A 14,217-nucleotide genomic window follows, 5' to 3' on the forward strand; every position below is an offset into this window, starting at 1 on the left:
TAGAGAGGGTTCCAAGACCTTCAGCTGGGTTTCCAGAATCTGCAACTCTGATCTGTCATGGTGGCCACTGCTCTGGTTCAGACCTGCACTGTCTTTACCCTGGACCATGCAACAGCCTCTTCAGGCTCCCCCTGCGTCCAGTTTGCCCCTTCCAGTGCATCCCCTACATCAACGACCAGATCAGTGAGAGTTTTTATCAATTGCTGTGGTCGAAAACCTTTCTCAGCTCCTCATTGTCTTCAGGATAAAGTCCAAACCCTTAGTTTACAATCTTTATTTACAGTCTCAACCCCCACAGCTGCACCCTTCCTTCACTGCTATTCTAGCCATGGATGGCTCAAGAAACCTCAGTACCTTTGCACAAGCTATTCCTGTTTCTTAGAATGTCTTTTCCCTCGACTCCTTTAACTCCTGGGAACCTGTTACTGATTTCTGAGGCCTGGGTCGCCTAAACATTCTTGGTCGCCCCTTTATGGACTGAAATAACTCTCGGTATCACATGATTGTGTCAACCACTATGGATGAGAAGTATCTTGAGGACAGAGAGCTTTGTCCTCCTCGAGGGTCTTGGGCCTTCACAGGGCAAGGTATAGGACACAGGCCCAGAAAAGTGTTGAATTGAGGAAGGAGGGCAGGAAGGAAATGCCATGAGAGGCGAACCCCCCCTCCTCCCCCCCCCCCAGCTCCCGGGAGCTGCCTGCTTTCCTAGGTTCGTGTTAGTTCGTAATAAAAAAAAAAAAAACTATGGAAAATTCTGGAGTAAAGTTCCCTTCCCTGATTCACACGGAAACCTTCTTTGCTGCTGTGTAACTGCCCCCGGGTGCCAACCCAAGCTCCCCGGCTGTTTACAATTTTCCTGGCATTTATAAATAGCAAGGCCTCAGAAAGGAAAGTGGAATTTCAAGGGAGTTGGATGCTGCCTGTCCCCCCATCCCACCCTTCCTTCTCTCAGAGGCCCAAGCCTCTTCCCCTTAACATCCCCTAGAAACACCAACCAGCACCCCCAAGTGTAGGGATGGGGAGGGGAGAGGATGTCTTAATGAATGGAACACTCAAGAAAGAGTGAAAAGCTCCACCAGCTAGAAAGGACTCAGCTTAAAGGCCAACTGGAACTGGGTCCTAGCCCTGCCCTTTTGTCACCGTGTGACTGTGACCCCATCACAAACTTTCTGGGCCCTGCGGTTGTCTCAGCTGTGGAATGGGGTTGAGGTGACACTCCAGCAAGCTATGGTCACTGCAAAGGGGTGCAGCAAGAGGTCCCGGTGCCCTGGTCAGAAATGTGGTCCTGGGAGAACAGGACCTACAGGATTAAGTGTGTGAAAAGTCTCCAGGAGCCAAGCAAAACCACAGGCTCCTCCCCAGGGCCCCCACTTCCACAAAGCCGGAGTCACCCCCAGAACAGCCCTTGAATGCCTTTGGCTCTTTGGAGTTCTGGCTGTTTTAAAGATGCCCTCTCTGCTCTGTGGAAGGTATAAAGGTGGGATAAAGAGTGTATGCCTGGGCACATCGAGGGCCACAAAGGAAACCAATGGCCCCTCCCCACCCAAAGTCTCCCCCGTGCCTTCCAAAAACTTGCCCTTGACAACCGCCCAGAGCAGCCGGCCTGCACTGGGCCAGGGGGACACTGCTGTGACCAGATTCTGGGTGGTGATCAGCCCCCAGAAGAAATGGGGACCCAGGGAGAAAGGGAGACTCCAATCACTGTCTTCAACTCTGAACGAAGTTTTCCGTGTGAGTCAGAGAAACCAGCGTACATTGCAGGGCCGAGGAGGACAAGGCACCGTCAGGTTAACAACTGCAAGCAGATTTCAGACGGCGAGTACAAGGAAGAAGTTTCTAACAGACCTGGGCCCAAAAAGAGGAAGGAGGCGGAGGGCTCCTCGTCGCCCGGGGAGAGCAGGCGAAGGCATTATTACCTTGGAGTCGAGGTTCCGCCGAGCACAGTCTCCGGCGGAGCCACCGCCCAAACCGCAGACGCGCGGCCACCTGCAAGCCCGGGTCGGATACACCGAGTGCCCGAGCGCCGGGGTGACCCCGAGCCCAGGTCCCTCACCCGCGGGGGCGGGGTCAAGGTTAGCTCAGGTGCTTGCAGCACAGCGGGGCCTGTAGGTGGAGGCCCGGCCCCCCTCCTCCCCGGCCCTAGCCCCCCTAATCCAACCAACCCTTCTTGGTTCCCTGGGAGACCAGCAGGGTGAGGGAGGAAGCCCTTCTCCAGCGATGCCCCGCTGCCGGGACGAGCTCCGACCTAGAGGGGAGCGAGAAGGACCCAGATGCCCGGGATCCCCAAGACGTCCGGGGCCGGGGCCGTGGCCGCCCCCCTCCCTTACCTGCTGCGGAGGCGCTGGCGACGACGGCTGCAGGGTCCAGCTGTGCTCAGCTGGTTCCGGGCGGTGGAGCGGGGGCTGTGAGCCCGTTCGGACGCGGTGGGCAGGGCGCGGGCGGGAGCCGCCCTCGGGGCGGGGCGGCGGGGCCGGGGCGGGGTGGGGGGTGGGGGGGTGGGAGTGGGGGAGGAGCGCCGGCCCCCCCACGCAGGCAGCTGGGCGGACGGCGACTCCGGCTGCAGACTTGCGTTCGTCCCGGGCGGTCTGCACTACTTTGCCAAACCCCCTCGCTACATCCGCGCGAGGAAGACAACCGCACCCCGCCTTCCCGGGAATAAATGGAGTTTCGGGGCACCGCGGGGAGATCTCCAGGAGGTTGGGGGGCGTCGGGGGCGGGGGGAAGAGACCCAGAGTAGTAGCTCCTGGGCTGGGCTGGGGCCAAAGAGGCTGGGATGGGCGGTGCGCCTTGCTCAGCTGGGATCAACCAGGCAGATTTCAGCTTCTGGGAGTGCCGACTTCAGGAGGCAAAGCCCCCTGCAGGAGAGCCTGAGATGGGCCACCAGCAAAAGAAGGGAGATGTGCAAGCAGCTGCTAGACCCACTGAAAGAAAGGAGAACGTTTCCCAACTTCATTCAGAATGAAAGAACAAGAAATGCCAAGTGCATCCCTGTCCTTCAAACAGAACCTTCAAAAAGAATCTTGAGGGCCTTTGGAATCATAAGGCCTTGTTTGGAACTGCCGACACTCAGCAGGCCCGTAACTTTGGGCAAGTGACAGCAACATTATTGAAGTGTCACTTCGTCCCTTGTGAAATGGATATAATGATTGCCTCCTCGTGGGGCTGTTGGGAAGACGCAGGGAAAGAAAGACTGAGCACAAGGGCAGGTACTGTGGCTTCTCCACAAATGGTCGTTCTTATCAGTGTGAGGGCAGACGTTCTTTTCCGTGATCGAGAACATCCTCATCGTCAAAAAGATGAGTGCGAGGTCACTTTTGAACAAATGTTAATGTTTTCTTCACCTCAGCAGCTTCTCACGTGGATTTGAGAGACAGGCGTGTGTGATGGCACAGGGCACAGGGCGGCCTTCCCTTCCAACAGGCCCGCTGCGAACGTGGGTTCTCAGGCCTCTTGCCTGAGTTGCCCTGTGCCTCCAAGTGGGAGGACTCCCACACCAGGAAACCGGACCAGACGACTCAAGATGTCCACTGCCAGCCTAGGGGCTGGGGGCGGCCCCATGTTCAGCTGGGTCAAACCTCCCTCTGACACAAGGGAAAATGTACCAAGTCAGTACCTGCCAGGTTCTGGGGATCAGAGCAGGAAGAGCTGGTGTTTAAGTAGCAGAGAAGGCAAGAACACCATACTCACTTCCTGGTTTTTTTGTGTTTTTTTTTTTTTTTTTTTTTTTTTTTCTGTTTTTTCCACGGAGTGGCAGCCAGGGAAGCCACAGGGCCTGGGGAATCCCGGCTCAGCTCTTCCTTCCCCACTCCCTTCTGCAACTCTAGTAATTACAGGAACCATTCCTTGAACACCTCAGGCCATGTTCTGGGCTTCCCTTGTGCTCCCGACTTTCATCCTCAGCTCCCCACCACATCCCCCCCAGGTAGGTGTTACCTTGTCCGACTTTCAGATGAGGAGGCCCAGGCACGGGGAGGGTTAAGTAGCTCTCCCAAGTTCACACAAGTAACAACAGACACACCTGAGTCCTTGACCTGTCTCCTTTATCCAACGTCCTCTGTCATCTACTGCCACCTTTCCTGGCTAGGGAAACTCTACTCAGCTCCACTTTCTCTAAGGACTGAAGCAGGGTGCCCACCCCACAGAGAGGCTCACCCCCTCTCTCCGCCACTCTCTGCTTTTTTCAGAGGCTGCCCGTGGCCGCCTATGCGCCGGCGGGGGGGGTGGGGGGTGGGAGAAAGGCAGAGACCCACGATTCAGCTCTGAGCTCTTTGATTATAATCCCTCTCATACACATGCCTTGGGTTTATCCAACATATCATTTTCAACCCTAGCAGCTTCTCTCCAGCAAAGAAAGGCAAACCTCTGAATCTGTGTCTCCATAGAACTGGAGATCATCAGATTGAGATGCAGGAAACATCTGGGAACATCTGGACCAGGCTCTCGCTTTAGAAATGGGGACACTGAGGCCAGTGGAGTACAGGCTTTCACACACAACCCTGTGATGGCTCCACTTACTGGAGAGACACGTGAGCATAAGCTGCTGCCAGAAAGAATTAAAAATAATGGTGATGAGGACAACGATGGTAACTTCTACTGGAGGGACAAGCAAGTTCCTAGTGCTTTGCTTTGCATACATCAACACGTGTGTTTCATAGCTGGGCAGAACAGATCTTGGCCTGACCTTTTAGTCAGGGCCAAGTTGGCCTCGCATGGGTGCTAAGAAGTCTCCTCTGTGTTGGTATCTTCTCATTTCTCTCTAGACTTCTGTTTGTACTCCTCTCCCCACTGGCTCCCCACCGCCTACAGGCATCAGTAAGGCCTTTTCTGCCCTGGACCCTCACCTTCAGAGTGAATGGCTTCTCGTTCTTGACAATATGGACCCCCTCTCACGGTGGAAGTTGGATGTATCCTTTTGCCAGAAGACCTACCTCCCCCCACCCAGGAGCGAGGGTGGGGGAAACAAAGGCCACACACAGGCTACACGGTAATTTGGAGGTGTTGCTCCCCTTTGTGAGAATGCCTCTCCCCACCCACAGGAGTGGCCCTCCCTTGGCACCTGTGTTTGTACCATAAACCCCACCCCACCCCACACACAGTTGACTGTATTAGGAGTAGACACAAAAACCAAACAGGACTACCAGAGTTTGGAATTAAAGTTTGGGTTATGATGATTATGTTTAATTAACTGGGCCTGTGGGAACCGGCCATCTCTGAAGGCCAAGACCACCATTTTGAGGGGACCATCTTCCACAGAGAAAGCCAGCAAGACCCTCACTAAATGGCTTGATGGATGTGGGTAAATCGGTGTGGAGAAACTCAGAGAGGAGAAGGCTAGGCTGGCTGGGGAAGACTTGGGGATCTACTGGGGCTCTTTTGGATACAGAGCTCTCCTGAAGCTGGCCTCAGAAAAATAAGTTATTAGGACAAGCATTTATTGAACACTGAATGCCTTACAGCAGGTTCCTAGAAGCAGAGCATAAGATCAGGATTTTGTGCAAAAGATTAATTGAAGAGATGCTCTTAGGTGATCCTGCAATGTCCCAAGGAGCCTTGGGACAGGGATGCAGCTGGGCCTTGGGGTCAGGCCAGATGCAGGCCCGAGTACAAAGGCTACCTGGAAAGGGCTTTGGCTCCATTGTCCATCTCGGCCCATCTGTTTTCCGTTCTGCCTCAAAACGGACAAGCATCTCTGCTTTGCACAAAATGGCTTTTACCAGCAGGGAACCGGAATCTTTGTTTGTGGCCCACATGCTAACTTGGGTCAGATGCCTACCCTTTATCCAGTTGACTCTAGCCACAGAGACAGGGTCATATTGCACAAACCTGGCTGCTCCCACTATAACCTGTAGATGGAGAGAAAGGAGGAGGGAAACCAGGCAGAGAAGACAGTGTCGCTGGGCAGGAGGATTCAGTTGGCCTTGAAAGGATAGAAAGAATAAGATCGGAGGTGAGGAACGGGCTGGAATCTTCTGCTCTGGGCACAGAATAAGCAAAGGTGTGGAGGTCAGAGGAAGACAGGTCTGGAAGACGGGTGGGAGTCTGGGCGCCTTCAGTGATGTGCTAGAACTAGCTTCAATCAGCTCACAAGAGCTGCCGGTAAATTTCCAGGAATTTTGACAGCTGGTTGTTAAACACAGCCTGTCCACAGCTACACACAGCTGGCCCTATGACAGTGGGATAACAAAAACGAAAACTGTAATTATAACTGCCACATTTTGAGTGCTTCCTGGCCACGTTATCATGCCAATTTATTACATCAATTAAGCCTTACAACTACCTCCAAGTTAGGTATAGTCTTCACGTTTTCAAATACATAAACAGGCTCAGAAAAGTAACCTGCTTATGTTTCCACAGCTGGGCGAGTGATAGAACTGGAATCCAAATCCAGGTATGTCTCCAAAGCCCAGGTTCTTTTTTTTTTTTTTTAACTTTTTTTTTTAATGTTTCTTTTTATTTTTGAGAGACAGAGAGAAACAGCATGAGTGGGAGAGGGGCAGGGAGGGAGAGAGACCCAGAATCTGAAGCAGGTTCCAGGCTCTGAGCTATCAGCACAGAGCCTGATGCGGGGCTCAAACTCACGAGCCGCGAGATCATGACCTGAGCCGAAGTCGGACGCTCAACCGACTGAGCCACCCAGGTACCCCTTAAGTTGTACCAACTTTAGTCAAAAGTTGTTCTGGGTCCTCCACTCGGCTCCTCTTCCTTTCCTTTCTCCCAGTGCTTCTCTTTTTCTTCCCCCATCCCTCTTGGGGTACTTGGGTGGCTCAGTCGGTTCTTTCTATAGCCAAGGTGAAGGGAGTCAGGGGGAAGGTGAGGCTTCTCCCAGGCCTCTCACTGAGGGTCAGGGATTACTTAATTTCATCTTGACAGTGTTAGGGCCTGATGTTGGGCCCTTCCCTGTACACTTCCTATAATGCTTTATAACAACTATTTATTTATATGGAAGGTATTTGGAGTTGTTTAAGAAATGTAGACCTATTTTAAGAAAGATTATAAACTGCTGTGCTTTAGAAATAAGAATTCATAAAGCCCCTAATGTGCACACACCAAAAAAAAAAAAAATCTTTGAGGCAGTGCTATTTTTATATTCTTTTATGTACCCACAGAAGAAGTGCATGGTCTGTGTTTTTTCCTTACTTATTATTTACTTACTGCTTTTCTGAGTACTAGTTATGTGCCGAGCCCTGCGCTTATGGCTAAGGGCATGGAGATGAATCAGCCATAGACTCAACCCTTGCAGGGCCTGTGGCCAAGGAAACCGACAATTACAATAGGCTGTTATAAAGACTAAAACAGAGAAAGCTTGGGAGGGGATGGAATGAGGCTGGGGGGCACAGACAGGGTCCAAGAAGGCTTACAAAGAAGCAGATGAGCCAGGCCTTGGAGGACACTTCTCTGGGCCTCAGTTTCTTCATCTGGTAACTGTGTCCACCTCCAAGAGTTGTGGGAAAATGCAATGAAGCCAGGCAGCAGGAGGACAGCAGTATTCATAGGGGCCTGTTCTAGGCATTCTATCCTTCAAATCTGACAGCAAGTTCCCCGGACTGAAACTATACTCACTCCCAGATCAGAGACGGGGAAACGGAGGCTCAGAGAGGTGACGTCACTTGTTTATGTTGCACAGCTGGGAGATGGCACAGATGGAACGAGAACTGAGATTCCACTCCAAGGCCACCATCTCCCGCGTGGGACCGACAGCGTGCCAGCCCGGAAGGCATGGGGCCGCTGGGAAGTTGTCGAAGGCTCTCGTGCAGGAGACTGACACTGTTGGAGCCGGCTCAAGAAGAAGTTTCCACGGAAGGGGACAAGGGCCCGCTGGCCCCACAGCCCGTGCCTGCCAGGGATTTAGCAGGAAGAGCTGGCTTTTGTTCTAGATGAATCGGCCCAGCTGTTTCTGAAAGCCCAGCCCCACTCTTCTGGGCTCAGCGGACCAGAAGGCATTCAGCTGTCCCCGCAGGTCACCAGTGGGGTGGGAGAGTGCAGTACTTTGTCCACTGGACTGCACCGTTTACAGAGAATTATATTATCACAACACGGAACAATGGGCTTTTTTTTTTTTTTTTTTTTTTAATAATGTTGTGCTGCATCTTGGGTAGCAAGTTGTAGTGGAAACACAATCAGGACAGCAAAGCGTGGCCCTCTTTGGAATTTGGAGAAACAAAAATATAAATAAACACATACATACATACCACTTAGAATAGCTGATTGGATTAAGGTTTTAGTCAAAAGTTGTCCTGGGTCCTCCACTCGGCTCCTCTTCCTTTCCTTTCTCCCAGTGCTTCTCTTTTTCTTCCCCCATCCCTCTCTTCCTCCCTCTCCTCTTCCCCTTTCTCACCACGGATGCTGCATTAGCAGCACTTTGCTGGAGTCCAAATAGACTCGCCTGGGGGAATTAGGATACCTGAGTTCACACCCTGTCCTGCCTCTTTCTTGCGGGATGATCCAGGGCAAGCCACTCACTTCTCTCTCGGAGCCCCCGTTATGCCATCTGCAAACTGGCACAGTAGAAGTAACCACCTCTAGGCGGTGTTCTAGCTGGCTCACAAAACCAGGCATTTTTTAGCCCCTGCTTCTGCTGCACTGGCCCCAGGGAGAGCCAGAGGACATCTGTCTCATAAGATCTAGCAAACTGTCCTTCACCAGTTAGTCTTAGGTCAAGCCACTGTAGCTCGTCTTACCTTATGGCTGCAATTTGTACGAATGTCTTCAGATGCTCACAGTGCAAATGCAATCATTTCAATTCTTTTCCTTTTAAAAAAAAAAGTGTTTTTTTTTAAACATTTATTTGTTTTTGAGAGAGAGAGTGGGAGCGGGAGAGGGCCAGAAAGAGGGAGACAGAGGATCTGAAGCAGGCTCTGCACAGTGAGTACAGAGCCTGATGCAGGGCTTGAGCTCTTGAACCGTGAGATCATGACCTGAGCTGAAATCAAGAGTCGGCAGCTTAACTGACTGAACCACCTTGTTTTTCAAATCAAAGCCACAGACTTGAGAAACCCAATGCCTGATGAACAAGAAGCTCAAAGTTTCCCTGATGGGGCTTTTCTTTTCTTCTTTGTTCCCAAACTCCAAGGCTGACGCATCCCAGCACGGAGAGGGTCAGCCCACACCCACAGCAAGCTGGCAACCTGGAGTTTTGCTTTTTCCCTGGTGCGCAGTCTTTCCATTTTAGCCCCAACCTCAGACAGATGCCCCTCAGACCCAGGTCCCTGGGCAGGTGCCAGGGGCCTCCATGAGCAGTCCAGCTCCCTCACTGCTTAGCCCAGACGCTGCACTCAAGTTTCTGACATGGCCATTCTCCAGGGTCCTGGCCTGCCAGTCTCCACCTCACAATTTGTAAGCATATCCGCCCTCAAGGACTCCAAATCTCCCTCTTTTTTTGGTCTCCAAGTGCCTCCCATGTCCCCCTTCAGAGATGAGGGAGCAACCTTCAGGCAGTAAAAGGTGAATTATCCCAAGACTTTTAAGTTCCTCTTTCTCTAGAGATGAAAAAAGGAAAAAAAAAAGCCAGTTAAATGTTCAGCAAGCAACCTATGACACCTCTCTCAAAATATACATGGCGTAAAATACAATCGGCCTCATTTTATGGAACCCATGAGAAGCTACGGGAAGCTTATGTGCGAAGGGCCATGGCTCGGCAGGCTTTGCATTTTATCACCATCCAGATAAGTTGCTTCAGCCTGGCACTGGTGGCCACACATGATCTGGCCTTGCTTTATCTCTTCAGCTCTATCTCGTCCCCTCCCACCTGTCACTGAATCACCTGCTGATCTCCCAGCAGATCCTACTCTCTGTCACCTTGACACCTCCACGCGCTTGTACCCCAGTTCTCTCTCTTGGGATGGCTCATCTTGACCTTTGCCCCTGTTTAATCCTTCCCTATATGTTCAGGTTCAGTTTCGGGGGAAGCTCCTTTGCAAAGCCTTCCATGACTGCTCCAGGTTATTTCATATTAGCTGCCCTTCCCTGCTCCCACAGTTCCCTGTGATGTGTCCATCACAGCACTAACTAGAAAATAATGCAGAAATAGGTTCCCCTGTCCTGTTATTCTTCATCCAAGAACCCTGCTTAATCCCCTTATAAATGATGGTTATTTGTAATGATTTAGTCACTGGTTTGTTTACTGTTCGCCCCCCCCCCCCCCCCCGCCACTAGACTGTGACCTCCCTGAAGACAGGGCCAGATTGTTCATTCTCTACTGCCTATGAAAGTGCCCAGCACAGCAACCTGGACAGAACAGACCCTCAATACCCACTTACTGGATTGAACTGAAATGGCACTTACCACACTGTGTTACAATCATCTGTTTATGTTTCTAGTGCTACCAGCGAATCCCTCGTGGGCAGGGGCCAAATCTCATTGGCCGTTTGCTCTTAGTGCCCAGCACAGAACTTGGCACACAATAGATCAGTAAATGTGGAATGAGTGAATGAATGAGTGAAATGACTTGTAAAAAACTAACATGAAGGCGGGATGAACAAATGATCAAATAAAGGAATTCCAAACAACCTTTCTGAAACAACCATTTGACAGCTGTTACTTTCACTGTTTGAAATAAATATAAGGCTCCTCTCCTGATTCTGTTCACTGGTACTGTTGGAAAAAAATTATAATGGAGTCGGTCAAGGCTAACCTTTAAAAAACAATCACCACAGAAATCCAATGACTGGAGTAGCCTCTTAATGAATAGGCAAGACATTGATATCAATTTACAGTAATTAGTAAGGCTAAGATACCCTCTTAAAATGTCTGCTTCCTTAACCTTCCAGATTTGTATCAAATATCACACTTAGTTTTTCCAAGTTTCATATTTTAAAACAACTTTATTCCCTGTAACAACAGTGATGTGTGTGTGTGTGTGTGTGTGTGTGTGTGTGTGTGTGTGTGTAAAGGGAAACTACTGTTTCTTCTCTACGACTCACACAGAAATTTACTTCTGAAACCAAATGTGAGGGTTTTTTTCCCCCCACACTGACCAATTCTGTGATGCCAGTAGGGTATCCTACAATTCAGTTCTGTTCTGACACTGTATATCTGGAGACAGCATCAAAGCCCCACACAGGTTAAGGTTCGGTTCCACAAAGCTGTCTGCACCCCACTTCGGATGCCAATCGCAAGAGGATGCCTCCAGGACTTCTGACCCACCAGGCTATAAATCAAGGGTTCCCATCACCCCCTTCTCAGGTTCGATAACTTGCTAGAACAGCTCACAGAACTCAGGAAAACAATGGACTTACTCGGTTACCAGTGTATTATAAAGGATACAACTCAGGGACAGCAGGTGGAGGCATGCAGGGAGCAGAGTGTGGAGGAAAGAGCGAGGAGCCGTGCCCTCCAGAGGCACTAACCTCCCAACACCTCTCTGTGTTTGGCAAACTGTAAGCCCTCTGAACCCCACAGCTCAGGGATTTTTATGGAGGCCTTATCGTGTGGGCACCATCAATTATTAACTCAGTCTCGGTCCTTCTCCCCTTCCCAGGGGATGGGGGATTTGGGCTGAAAGTTCAAGCTTCTAATCATGGCTTGGTCCTTCTGGTGACCAGAACCATCTGAAGCTCTCCAGGACCCCCCCCCCCCCAAAGGGTCTCCTCAGTAGAACAATAGATGCTCCTATCGACCAGGAAATTCCAAGGGATTCGGGAGCTCTGTGTCAGAAACTAGGGTCAAAGACCAAATATTAGAACAAAAGATGTTCCCAGCACCTTTATCGCTTAGGAAATTACAAAGGTTTCCAGATCTCTGTCTAGGAGCCAGGGACAAAGACCAAAACATATATTACTTACCGTACCCCCAAATCACAGCATTTGTTCCATAATATATACATGTTTAAGTGCTCATGGCATTACAAATACAGTAACTACTTAAATGTCTTCAACATGGTCTTTAAAGGAAAGTAGCCATATTTCCCCAACTTTCCTAAAGTCAGAGCATAGCAACTGATACAGGACTGACAACAATCAGAAACTTAAACCCAGGACGTCCTAGAATTTTCTGGATGGGAAGTCAACACACTCACAAGTATTTCCATTTTTACATAGCTGTGATCACCACATCTAAACAATCACACACACAGCTTTCCCCCCCCCCCCATTGTATCATGTAGCAAACATTTTTCCCTGTCGCGATATATTCTTTATATTTCCTCTGAAAAAAAATCATATCATCTCCTGAGCCTCACCCATAACCAACTGTAATCACTTCCTCTCCAATGACACCTCCCCAGGGCTCTCAACAGTTCAGCAGGCTAATAGGAGGAGGCTCTCTAGTCGGGGGAGAGGAACGTTCTGGAGTCACACACCTCCATGGAACCCTGGCTCTGACACTTCCTTGTTATGCCACCTTCAGCAGGCTACTTGTCATCTTTGATCTCAGTTTTCTCAGCTGTAAATTGGAAATAATAGTGCCTTATGTAGAGAGCTGGTGTAAGGATTAAATGTTTTTAAAAAAAATTTTTTTTAATGTTTATTTTTGAGAGAGAGAACGAGTGCAAGCAGGGGAGGGACAGGGAGAGAGGGAGTCAGAGAATCCCAAGCAGCCTCCTGGGTGTCAGCGCAAAGCCCGATGTGGGGCTCAAACTCACAAACCGTGAGATCATTACCTGAGCTGAAGTCAGATGCTCAACCGACTGAGCCACCCAGGTGCCCCTCTATCTATATGTTTAAGTAAAAAAAAACAAGGTGCAAATCAACATGTATGGAATGCCAGCATGTGTGTGTGAAGAGTAATAAAGAAGAGAGAAGAGATATATGGGTCTGCTTGCACTTGTATAAAATACTTTGTAAGGGTACATCAGAAACTGGTAACACGGGTTGCCTCTGGGGAGAGTTCTGGTGGCTGGTAGATGGGGCAGAGAGGAGATTTTTCTGTGTATACCCTTTGTTGCCTTTGAATTTTAAACCATGTAAATGTATCATCCATTCAAAGTAATAACAATAACAGAAAGAAAACACAAGTTGTGAGACACAAAAATATTGCTATATATGCTTTTTGCCAGAGATAGAAGAACTCACCTCCTGCAGAAAATTGCTTGCATGTTGGGAAAAAGCTTTCTCAGTCTCAGGACCTCCTGGCTGTGCAAACCAAAGCCTGGAGCCCAGTCTGGAGGGGAAAGGTTAAAACCATCCAATAGTAAAGGATGACCTCTCTGGGTGAAGAGGTAGCTCTGATTTGAAGCAATTCTTTACCCAAGGAAACTGGAGTTTGGGGCACTGGGAATTGGGGGAAAGAAAAGGAAAGAGGAGGGACTTAATAAGAACAGGAGATAAGAATGGTCCTCCAGGGCTGAGACAGCTCCCCATGATGGCACAAGGCTGAAGGCCTTTAGGACCAGTGACTCTGGTTTTAGGGGGACCCAAATCTTGCTACTGTGGATGTGGCAGGATGTGAAGCCTCAAACTGGTTTAAAACCAAGACAGTGTATAGTTGACCTTTTCTTTGCCCAGAACTATTTTCTCTCACTTATTCTGCAGCTTGAATGTTGAATCTTCCCTATCCTTAAGAAAAGGGAAATCTTTTCTTTCTCTTTCTTGGTCTGTTTGTATTAATTGCTGATGATCCAGACTCTAGATTTACTAGGTCACCAAGTCATCTGCTAAAGAACTAGAGAACAGGAACTGGAATAGAGAAAGAAGGAAGTACTGTGGAGGAGACCAAAAGAAGAAAGATTTTTCTCTAAACCAGAAGGGCAGAGGGTTGGAGGTGAGCAAAGTGATGGGGAGGTTTGCCATAAGGACCAAACTGGTCTGAGAGCTGATCTGGGGCAGTTTACCAAAAGGGAAGAGGACCCAAAGCTCAACTGAGGCAGGTGAATGGAACTAGCAAAGAAGGCTTCAAGGGACACTGTTTGAGCATCGAGGAACAGAGCGAGAGTGGAGGCATTGCCTCAGATTGCTCAACCATGACCAGAGGGAGAACCTCAAGGTGCCTGCACCAAGTTAGCCTATACACATTGTTCCTTTGTGGGCAGCTGGTGGATGGGTCACTCTGTTAGCATCAGTAACTCACTGGATGCCTGCCCAGTTGGAAAGATGCCCACCCATACCATATGATGTCAGCCTGAACCTGCTCCATTTATCCAGGTGACAGATACCTACATAATGCCCCAGGACAAAACCTATAAGCCCAAAGCAAGGAATGAGACCCTGGAGTCAGTGGTGTGGTGACAAGAAAGCTCTGGGCATCTATACTCAGGTGGGGGGAGGGGGGAAGGAGAAAAGTGGG

At 49.8% G+C, this 14,217-nt stretch overlaps 1 protein-coding gene across 2 annotated transcripts in view; it reads right to left on the reverse strand.

Annotated features, from left to right (window-relative positions):
* Positions 1 to 2,473, reverse strand: part of GSN (gelsolin) — a 53,865-nt gene extending 51,392 nt beyond the window's left edge. For both annotated transcript variants that reach the window (XM_047830888.1, XM_047830887.1), the window contains exon 1: positions 2,328 to 2,473. The gene's annotated coding sequence lies outside the window, so the exon portion shown is untranslated. The remainder of the gene's footprint in view (positions 1 to 2,327) is intronic.
* Positions 2,474 to 14,217: the final 11,744 nt, after the last annotated feature.

The sequence above is a fragment of the Prionailurus viverrinus genome, chromosome D4 (assembly GCF_022837055.1).
Source record: "Prionailurus viverrinus isolate Anna chromosome D4, UM_Priviv_1.0, whole genome shotgun sequence".
In the NCBI taxonomy this organism is placed as follows: domain Eukaryota; kingdom Metazoa; phylum Chordata; class Mammalia; order Carnivora; family Felidae; genus Prionailurus; species Prionailurus viverrinus.